We start from the raw sequence: 10,936 nt of genomic DNA, 5'->3' as shown, positions 1-10,936 counted from the left end.
AACGTAGTTCAAGCTAAATTGAGACTAAGCATCATCGTTGAAATCAAATACATAAATGATAGGTACCTTTTGGATTTGAACCTTCACTTAGTGTAAGAAATTCAAAGCCTTATCGAGGTTCAGTGGTGAAACCAGTCTTGAACCAAGTACCCCATGTGATAAAACCGGAATCTCCACACATATTGATTTCTTAGATAGTGTGTTTTGTATCCAGCACGTTAATGGTTGTGTGCTTATATTCTGGATTCATGAGTCTTCTTTAAAGAACGGTCTTCTTCTCTTAGGAAACGGCCTGATTTCCATACTCATATAGGTAAGTCTCGAAGGTGTTTCTGCGAGACACCTTGTGATAAAATTTAGACTTATTAAGGATTTAAATCCATCCTGTTTTCTTGTAGAACCTGCAGTAAACAGAAATGAGAAGTTTTATACTTATTGCACCATAATCACTTCCATAACTTGTTGGTACCATATTGAACCTTGTTTATCTTTTTCAAAACATAGGTTGGGTTTCTGTTATGGGTGATCGAACTTTCATTCACAGACCTTAGTCTCATTTCTTTAAACTTCATTGAAAACATTTCCTTTGGGAGACTCTTCATAAATAGGTCTACCAAGTTTTTCTCCGTTTCAATGGTTAACTGCAATTACTCATTTATTGAATAATTGACTTACCGTTCAGTTTCTAAGACTTTCATGTCTTACCTTTTCATTATAAGTCTTGTTAGAGACGTTATAGATCATATCCTGATTCACAATTAATCAAGACCGCTTAAATGACTTCTTCCAAAAATGGGATCTCCACAAGTTAGGTTTTAAGTCATTCTTCCTCATTAATTGCATATATTTATGCAACCAATTATTAAAAAATGTTCTTAAATAATTGTAACTTCTATAGGAATCATAATTAACATTCACAGTTAATTCACAATAAGTCATTATAGACTTGCATTCACTAGAGGCATAAGAACTTTGTAGGCAACCTAGTTGTTAATTCAACAAGCACATTATCACGATGAGTGACTCCTCTGCTCATGCCCAATCCTCTACAAACTTATACCCAAATACATAGATGATGTCTATTTAACATTTTACATTATGTAATGCTAATGTTCACAATCCTTCGATAATATCGTAACACCTCGTCGTTTGGATATTTGGTCGGCCGTCCAATATTCCAACACGTTACATATTAACCGGAATTTAATTCATTTCAGTGTCATTTAAGACATGCCAATTTCCAAATTTTGGAACCATATAATTCTTGTCGTAAGAATCATGTTCATGTCATGAAATTGTTATCTTAACAATTATGACTATTTCACACTTAAAAATTTATAATTCCTATCACAAGAATTATATTCATAGCAAAAAATTGTTGCCTGAACAATCATCAGTGATCTCTATTGGTTCTCTAATCATAGAACATTCATGACAATACTACTCTATTGTCACGCAACCAAAAGAGTCAGTTAACAAAACATCTTTAACTTGTGGTAACAATTTCTTCCAAAAACACGGCACATAAAAAATTCTGAAAAGAAGTCTCAAAATCCATACGGTACCTTCTGCACAGAGTATTAGTACTTGAAAAACTCAACCCATATTCAGATACTTTGGTGGTTCGTATCAGACAACTATCAGGTCCTACCAAACATGCACATCTTCTAAAAACAATCTTCAAATCCAATTTCTTGGACTTGGATATGTTTAGTCAGTATGTACATTTTGATTCACATTACAAAATATGTGAACTTTCACACAAAACCTTGTAATCCATCAGCCATATTGCCAAACATACCTTTGTATATTGGCGGCTGGAAATCAAAATGTACTCTCATGGTACCCAAAAAATATCAGTATCTACTAGCCTGACTACAAATGATGAATTCACGCACAAAATGACAAAGAACAACATCCCTATAATAGAGTAGATATATCGTGCAATAAATACACTACGAGAGGATAAGACGACACAAGTCTTATCTCATGCCACAAACAAACTCCACAGCATTAGAGATGACATGGGACTTGATTATCCATCCTCTGAACTAGTCAGACCACAATTCTAGAGATTGATTTCACTAATAAGATGAAATTAGACTAGTCCAAATCCATAATCATAAACGTTGACATCCCTCAGTGCATGCACATGCAATTTAGACATGGATTTAACATATACACAAGAAGATAAATGGAAATCATCAAAACCCATGCTATATCATGCAACTATGATAAAGTATATAAATTCAATATTACTAACCGTTTTTTTTTGTCGTTAGGTTTCCTTCTTGTTAGATTTCCATCACTTTACACTGATTCATAAATTAACACTCAAATTTATGAACCATTTCCTTCCAGTGTGTGTCAGGGAGCATTCACAACATCGGTTTCTAAAAACTGAAATTCAAATGGCATCTTGACTACCGTTGTGTCCCTTCATTTAAAAGCAGTTAGATCAATATCAACAAACATATAGAAGATCAGACTAGGTGCAAACGATTACAAAAGATGCTCAGTAGAAATATGGATCTTACCAGCTCTGTATCGTTAGAGCAGATTATGCAAAACGGATGAATTTCATGGTCATTAATCAATAATTAATGAACTGCCAAAACAAATGCAGTACGAACAGTAATTTTAAATTCTTTCATGCAATATGAAGTCTAAGTAAGAGATTCACTTTCATTTAAAAGAAGGAACAACGAATCAATCAGTGCCCTAATAATCAAATTATAAGTCATCATTTCATAAATGCATGGATCACAGCACCATCATAAGAACTAAAACACTTATCATCTTATATATATATAAGGCAGAGAACATAGACACTTATCGTAAACACGATGATTAGGAATTAATGTGATATTTCCTTTGTTCGATCTCGTTTCTCCTTCACGTACGCCAAGAGAACTTCAAAATGTTCTGGAAATGTTCTCGTTCAGGTAGAATAACCCACTTCTGGTTATACAGTAACAGTAGTATTATAAGGCCCACCTGTATAGCCCATTCATCAATGTTCCACCCTCCAGTGTCGAAACTAATCGTCTAAAACTGTTGGAAAAAGGGTTCAAAATAGAGGATGAAATAAACACAAAGAAATTGTTGTACTCGTGACTTTTAAGGATCGAATAGATTTATTTTAGACAATTATTTTTATCCTCCCAGTGTCAATTGGCGATTGTAATAGGTAAGCGAAATAATGCCTTCAGGATACAATGAAAGCCCTACAACAGAGAAATTGGAAGGTTTGCACCCCTTGACCCAACCAAGAACACACGAAAGAGAATTCTGATGATGCTTTAGATGGAGAGAAAACAGGTTGAATTCATTGTTAAGAATGGGAGAATACCTTCACTACTTATAGGGATATTCATGCCTATTGGAGATGCCTCTTCACTTCAAAAAGACACATTAGGTGTCTATTGGGAATGGTTGTGTCTTTGATGAACCATCACACCTATTAGAGGTGTCTCTTCATCTCCAACTAACATCCATTGTGTTTATTCAACACAGAACACTTCCCCGTTATAGTGGCAAACCAAAAACGAAAAAACATTTTATTTTCTAAGATATTGAAAATATCCAACAAGGATTACCAAATTTTCAGATTATTGGTGTATGGACGATAACAATAACGTCGGGCTTTGACGACGTTAAACCAAGCGCTTAATGGGAGGCAACCCATCAGTTTTGTATCTCTATCCCTTTTATTTTTATTTTTCTTAGTTTTGCATATCATATCTTGCATTCCCATCTTAGATTTTACAAGTCATATCTATAATGAAAGTTTTGACGAAACTATTCTCGTCAGAAAAATTCTGACTGCGCACTTGTCAGCTCTCGAGACTTCATACGGAGTCCGATTTGAATGGTTGACCCCAACTTTTAAAGATGACAGACTCAACTTTCTTTTCCAAAAAGAAAATATGAATTCAGAGTCTGCTAAGTTGGAGAGATAGGCCTGGACATCTGAGTTTCGGTATTTTTCCAGAACTTTTTCAGATTGCATGACAGTCAGTCCGGAGGCTATAAAAGTCAAACCATTTATCGAAACACTGTGAAATGTTGACACCTTATATAAAAGACGTAGGAGAACAACTTTCGTTCAGGACGTTTTTCCTAGTTCCCTACCAATTTGTACAGTTTTCGAGTTTAATTTTCTGTTACGTCAGAAATCAGAATTTTCGGTTTTGAACATTGAGGACAATGTTGAGTTTAAGTGTGGGAGAGTAGTTAAGCATGTTTGGCTTGTATAAAAAAAATCACGCTCTTTGATTTCTTGCATACTTGAGACTTCATATTTTGGAGTTAATATTGAGCTATTTAGAATGACACTCTAAACCTTTTAAGGTTGAAACAGTTCTTACGGCTATAGATTAAGTTCCATTTATTTCAATCCTCAAATATTTACGTTCATAATTGAATGCGAAAATAATCTATGGTAGTCGTTTGAAAGATTTATCCTCGCAATTAATCATTACTGAATCACTTTCTTTTTATTTTTGCAGTTATATGTTTCTCTAAAGTGATTTGGTGGGATCCTGATACTAGCGTGGATGTTGTAGCAAGGTAACCATTGGTTGAGTATTTGAAAGCCCCATAAGACAAATATATATATATATAAGGATCCTCTTCTTTTATTGACATTAATAAATGATAGGTCCGGAATTTTGGACTAATCATAGTCGATAAAAACAAAAACCATATCATCATTATATAGCAAGTCAAAAGACTATTGATGAGGTTCTTGACACTTGGATAGCAGTATGTGTGAAACGTTGTCCCTGTCTCCGTCGCCTAAGCAAGCGTGGAGTGCAGGATCCAAGGCAACTATCATGTACTTGCTGAAAAGGAACATGCGCTTAGAGTATCTAATCATGTGTTCGAGTTAAATGGGTGCTTCTCTCAACTATTGAGCTATAAATAAATATCCTTTGACGACATTCAAACAAGTATTGTGGGTAACATCTTTCACTTTAGTTAACATTTGCACACTTCACTTTTCTATTTCCATTTTCTTATCTGTCCATGTGATTTCAGTATGCGAGTGTTGTGACAAACGTTGCAACAAGTACGACGACTATCTTAGTAAAGTTTTGCAATCAGGTTGAATGTCATACGTAAGTAATTGCTTGTGTGTACGGATTGGAATGTATGTGGGATGTTTGCAGCTAAAGAACTTATGCAAGCTAATTATTTAGCTATTACTTTGTGTCTATCTTTAGTGGTTTTTCCAAGGCGAGAGATTGAAGTAGGTTTTGTGGGTATACTTCTTGTAAGCCCTCACGAGACTATAACTCGTCCACTAGGGACACCTAGGGTTTAAAGGCATGTTATTCATGCTAAGAGTAACCGTATCCTCACGACATGGAGCTGTTGTCTTTAGGATTATTTTTATTTAGTTTGCTCGAGGACTAGCAAAAGCTGAGTGTGGGGGAATTTGATAAGTGCATAATTCATATGATTTTAGTATCCATTCCATACTTGTTTTAGCTATTATTCTTGCATGCATTCGTATTATTACTCTTGTTTTCTCTTATTTGCCTCTAATAGGTGAATCATCGACAAAGAAGCTACAAAGTGCTGAAAAGAGCTAGTAAAGTATTCCAAGTATCAAAGTGCCAAAGTCCAAGAGAAGTGGAAGATATGCGACGAAAAGGAGCAAAACACACAAAATCAAGAGACGGGCCAAAGACCGATCTTAACTCATTCAAATTAAGGATTTATCATCACCATATTGAATAAAATTGAAATATAAAAAGAATGCAAAAATAATGAGGTCATTCCGAGTTCGGATGAAGAAGTTGTGGCCAAAACAGTTTTATCAAATACCGAAGACAGTGAAGTCCGCGAACTGGGTTTGCGGACCTAATTCCGGTAATTTCTGCTGGATTTTGAAGTTTTTGGATTGGGTTCGCGAACTTAGCTAATGGGAAACGTGTATTTACACCTTGGAAGACTTAAGGGAACGTTTGGTTTCGTTATTTCGTATTTTCGGGTCGGGTTCTTGAACCGAAGTAAATACTTGGAAGCAAGTAATCTAAACCTATAAAAAGGTATTAGGTTATGTAAAATGAATCTAATCTCATATCACAAGTTTTACATCAAAAACCTAGGGTTTACCCTTTTAGGGGGAAACCACCATTCTTCATCTTCTTTGTAATATGAGTAGCTAAATCCTTTGTTGATTAAGGATGAATTCAGTGTTCTAAGCATGAAGCTTTATTATTAATACAAACCTATTGAGAGTTTTTATCATCATCGTTTGTTTTCACTATATCTAGGGTTTATGATTGATTTCTAGATTGTTCAAGTGTACAATTGGATTAATCTATTGATCATTCTATTGCTAGTAATGTGTCGTGTAATTGTTGAATAACTCTTACACAAGTAGAGAACATGAGATCTCGCAGAGGGATTTTGTGGAGCAATCGTGTGTGAAGACAACACTAGTAAGTGGACCTTGCGCTAAGAGTTTAACTGCTAGGATCAATATAAGTTCACATAACTTAAAACATCTGATTAGGTTACACCTTGAGTGCGCTACTACTTGGTGGTTAAGTTGGATAGAACTTGATATGTGAGCGCTTCGTTAAAGTTACACAAGGAGCTTTGGGGGTAACACTGCTCTAGCTGTTATTCTACGGTTGGTGATGAATGGTTCTTATGAACAATAGATAAGTATTATAATCCTGTTAACACTTGGTAACGACGAAGGATTCCTTAATCATCTCTTTTCTTTATTGTCTTTCTATTTATCTCACAACAAAACCCCCTTTTGTTATTTACTTTATTTTGCTGATCAAATAACCTATCAGTTACACATCTCTTTGTGGAAACGATCTCTTACTACAGCTATATTACCAGTTAATTAGTGAGAAATATATTTATTAATTTGTTGAGCCTACGACAACCCATACACGTAATGATTATGCTAAGTCATCATGGTATAAATTCGTTATCTATGATGAGTCTACTTGTGTCGTCATATTTTTAAATTCAATCATAACGAATTTTACCAATTTTGAAATATAAAAGAACTTGCACAATTTTTCATTACAGTTGATAGTTTTAAATATGATGATTATTCAATTCTAAAACAAAATTTGAAAATAAAAAGTTGAGGGTTTTTAAATTTGTAAACCGTGACGACTCTTTAAAGTCGTCATCGTAGGAATTTAAACAATGTCGATTTTGCGTAATAATTTATTGACTTAATAAAAAGTAGTTATGATCGTAAATTTAATATAGTTGCGATTTTTTGGACAAATATACGTAATTTTTTTAAAAAATTCACAAAAAAAATCAAAAAAAATTTTAAAAGAAAACTAAGATTTTTTTTTTAAGAAAATAATTAAATAAGAATACATTAGCCATTTATAAAAATATTTGGCTAAGTAGAAATTATTTTTTGGGTGACCCGCACAAATTGGGGGATACTCAAAATTAAATAGGGTTGTATATTGGTTAAGGGGTCTCTTTTCTAGGTGTGAAATAACCATATTTTCCTCGTCCAAAGATTAAAGAGAAAAACTAAAAGCCTATTTTTTTTTAGTATCCCCCTTCACTTTTCTTCTCCATCAAAAAAATGACATAAATCATGATGAATGATTTTTTATTTAGGTTATCATAAAAATCATTTTGAGTAGCGATGCAAATTATGATAATCAAAATGGTTTGAATCAAAACCATATATGTTATAAAAAAAAGTCGAAATTTTATTTAAATAAAAAAAAATAGTAGCAGGTTAACAATCGGTATTATTTTGTCGGATGAATAAAATACCGATTTGGCTCTGTAAATGCAAAATTTGATTGACCTAGAGTTTGAATTCGGATTTGGTTTGGGGTTTTTTCATAGATGAAAGTTTGATTGTCTACAAAAGGTTGTAATTAGGAGTCATTAAAATCAATTTAAGCACCTTCTCATATCACACAAATCTTCCAGAATCCTTCTTCTTTTTCATCTAATCAAAATATATTATTTGAAGTATCCCCAAACACACTTGGATAAAGGGGTACTCCAATTACTTCGTATATTTTTATTTTTTCTTAGTCCCCCAATTTGTGGAGGGAATCCACAATTGTTCCTTCTTTTTATCTTATTTAACCTGGCTAAATTGGGGCCTATAACTACATGACAAAATAGGGTCATTAAGAAGCAATTCATAGAAAGCCTTTAACCAACTATTTTTTAATGACTAATTTATCCCTGATTAATTAGTGTTAATTCGGGTGATTAGTGGTAAAATATAGTGTTAGATGTGAAATTAACTCGTGTTAATTAATCATCTGAACATGAAAAAATTTGAAAATTTGAAATTTTTTGAAGAACACCAAATCAAAATCGGTATATGTTGTCAAGAACATATATCGATTGTAACCTCAAAAATATACATAGATTTTTTGAAACTAGCTTCTACCAGAATCGGTTTATATGGACATGAAAATCAACCGATTATCCATAATCGGTTTATATTGGCATGAACGTAAACCGATTGTGGGTAAATTTTCTCTTTTTTATTTTGTGAATTATGTGTTGTTAAACATCAAATAAAATTAAAATCCATTATATACTCAAAGTTAATGAAATGAAATCGAGTATGATTTCATACTCATTTTATGATCGAGTATTAACTGAAAAAAATGGGTTACTCGGAATCGGTTTACACGATACATGTGTAAAAACCGATTCCTGACATTGCACAATATGAGTCGGTTTATAAGAATGCTCATGTAATCCGATTCTAACGAAAAAAAAAAGATACAGAAAAATTGAGAACAACAATCGGTTTACTCGACACACATATAAAATCCGATTCTAACATTATACATCAACAATCGGTTTTTATAAGTGCTAATGTAATCTGATTCTGGTTCAAATTTCTCGAATCAGAAAACATATCAAGGACAATTGGTCTTTGTGGGCATGAACATAAACCATTTCTATTTGCAATCAGATCACATATACATTAACGTTAATCGATTCTGATAAACCATGAAAAATTTGATTTCAATTTTTGAGCAATTTTATGTTACTAAAATTTAGTTTATAGGATTGGGTTGAGAAGAAAAGAATAAGAATCATTTGAAATGGAGATGGAAATGAATTTGATTTTGATTTTAGTTTTATGATTTTGACTTTAGTTTTATGATTTTTATTTTAGCTTTTCATTTTATGATTAGGATTTGATGAGGATAAATTAGTAGTATTAATATTTGATAGGGAGTAAAATGGTAGTTTCATCAAATTTAGACACCCCTTATCATTCTTTATGGGGTGATGAAAAAATCCATAAACCCCAATTTAACCTGGTTATTTAATTCCAACATCCATATTTAATTATTTTACTTTTTTTTGAAGGGATCCCAACATCTCTTAAACGGAGGTCAAATGTATCGGCTTGGTAGCCAAGTTAGCTCATAAGTTCGTATGACTTGCAAAAGCAATTTAAGTTTGGGTACATTATTTATATGTCTCTACTTTTGACACCCAATAAATATATCCTTATACAACAATAAATATGTCCCTACTTTTTAATAACCTTATCCATTTAAAATTATATTACCTTAATACCCTCACCCATATAATATTTTTCTTTATTTCAAAATGAAACAAATTTTTTCCTCTACCACTTCACCACCACCACCAACATTCAACTACCATTCCACCACCACCGTTCAACGACCACCACCTACTAACCGCCACCACCGCTCCTTCACCACCACCAGTCCTCCACCACCACTAGTCCGTCGTCGCCGCCATCACTAGTCCTCCGCCGCCACCACCACCGCCACTGCCACCATCGTCGCCGCCGCTACTGGTTCAGATATTTTTGTATCAACAATAATAGTTGATCCAAATAAAAATAGAACCAACAGTAGAAGTTGATCCAATTTAGGGGATCAACAATGGTAGTTGATACAAGAAAAAAAGGGATCAACAGTAGAAGTTGATCCAATTTAGGGGATCAACAATGGTAGTTGACTCCCTAAATTGGATCAACAACAGTAGTTGATCCCATAAAAAATTGGGTCAAAAACAGGAGTTGATCCATAAAATGGATCAACAACAGTAGTTGATCCCATAAAAAATCGGGTCTACAACAGTAGTTGATCCGCAAAAACATATAAACAAACAACAATTGATCATTACCTGTAGCTTCAGTCATGCTACTATTGCACCACACCATCAACAAATGCAACCAAAATCACACCCAATCTCCACCACGATCACACTCAAACTCAATCACCAACGTCACCACAAACATCCAGAACCACCAATATTTATTTAAAAACACCACCAACCCCAAAAACATCACCAAAACAAATAAATATTGAACTTGATATCGAACACAGATTCAAACCCCCATTAAAACAGCACCAACAGTTCCCATCACCAACTGTGACCCAAAATCAAACATAATAACGATATCCATTAATCATCGATGACAAAATAACCTTTTCAACAGATTTCATCCCATAAATGGGATCAACAACCATAGTTGATCCATAAAAAATTGGGTCAACAACTGTAGTTGATCCCATAAATTAGATCAACAACAATAATTTATCCCACCTGTAGCTTCACCACCGTTGTGTCTCTCTGAAAAGTTCCCAAACCTACACAAGCACCATCACCGTCTCAAAGGCAATAAAATCACACTTAATCTTCACCGTCACCGCCACCACCACCACCAAAAACAATCAGAACCACCACTATCTCTATCTCCAATTTTATCATCAATATAATCAGTCGAAACAATAAAATTTCATTTCCAGATTGTTCAGATCTGAAATCGATCAATTGATGTTTTTGCTTGAATTGATTTATAAGGATAATGATATACTTATCTGCTCAATCGTTTTTGATGATGCGAAAATCAGATCTCGACATCTCTGAATTTGATTTTGAAAATTAATCTTTAAAAGAA

This window comes from Papaver somniferum, chromosome 5 (genome assembly GCF_003573695.1).
Source record: "Papaver somniferum cultivar HN1 chromosome 5, ASM357369v1, whole genome shotgun sequence".
Taxonomy (NCBI): domain Eukaryota; kingdom Viridiplantae; phylum Streptophyta; class Magnoliopsida; order Ranunculales; family Papaveraceae; genus Papaver; species Papaver somniferum.
This window is presented reverse-complemented; position numbering follows the sequence as displayed.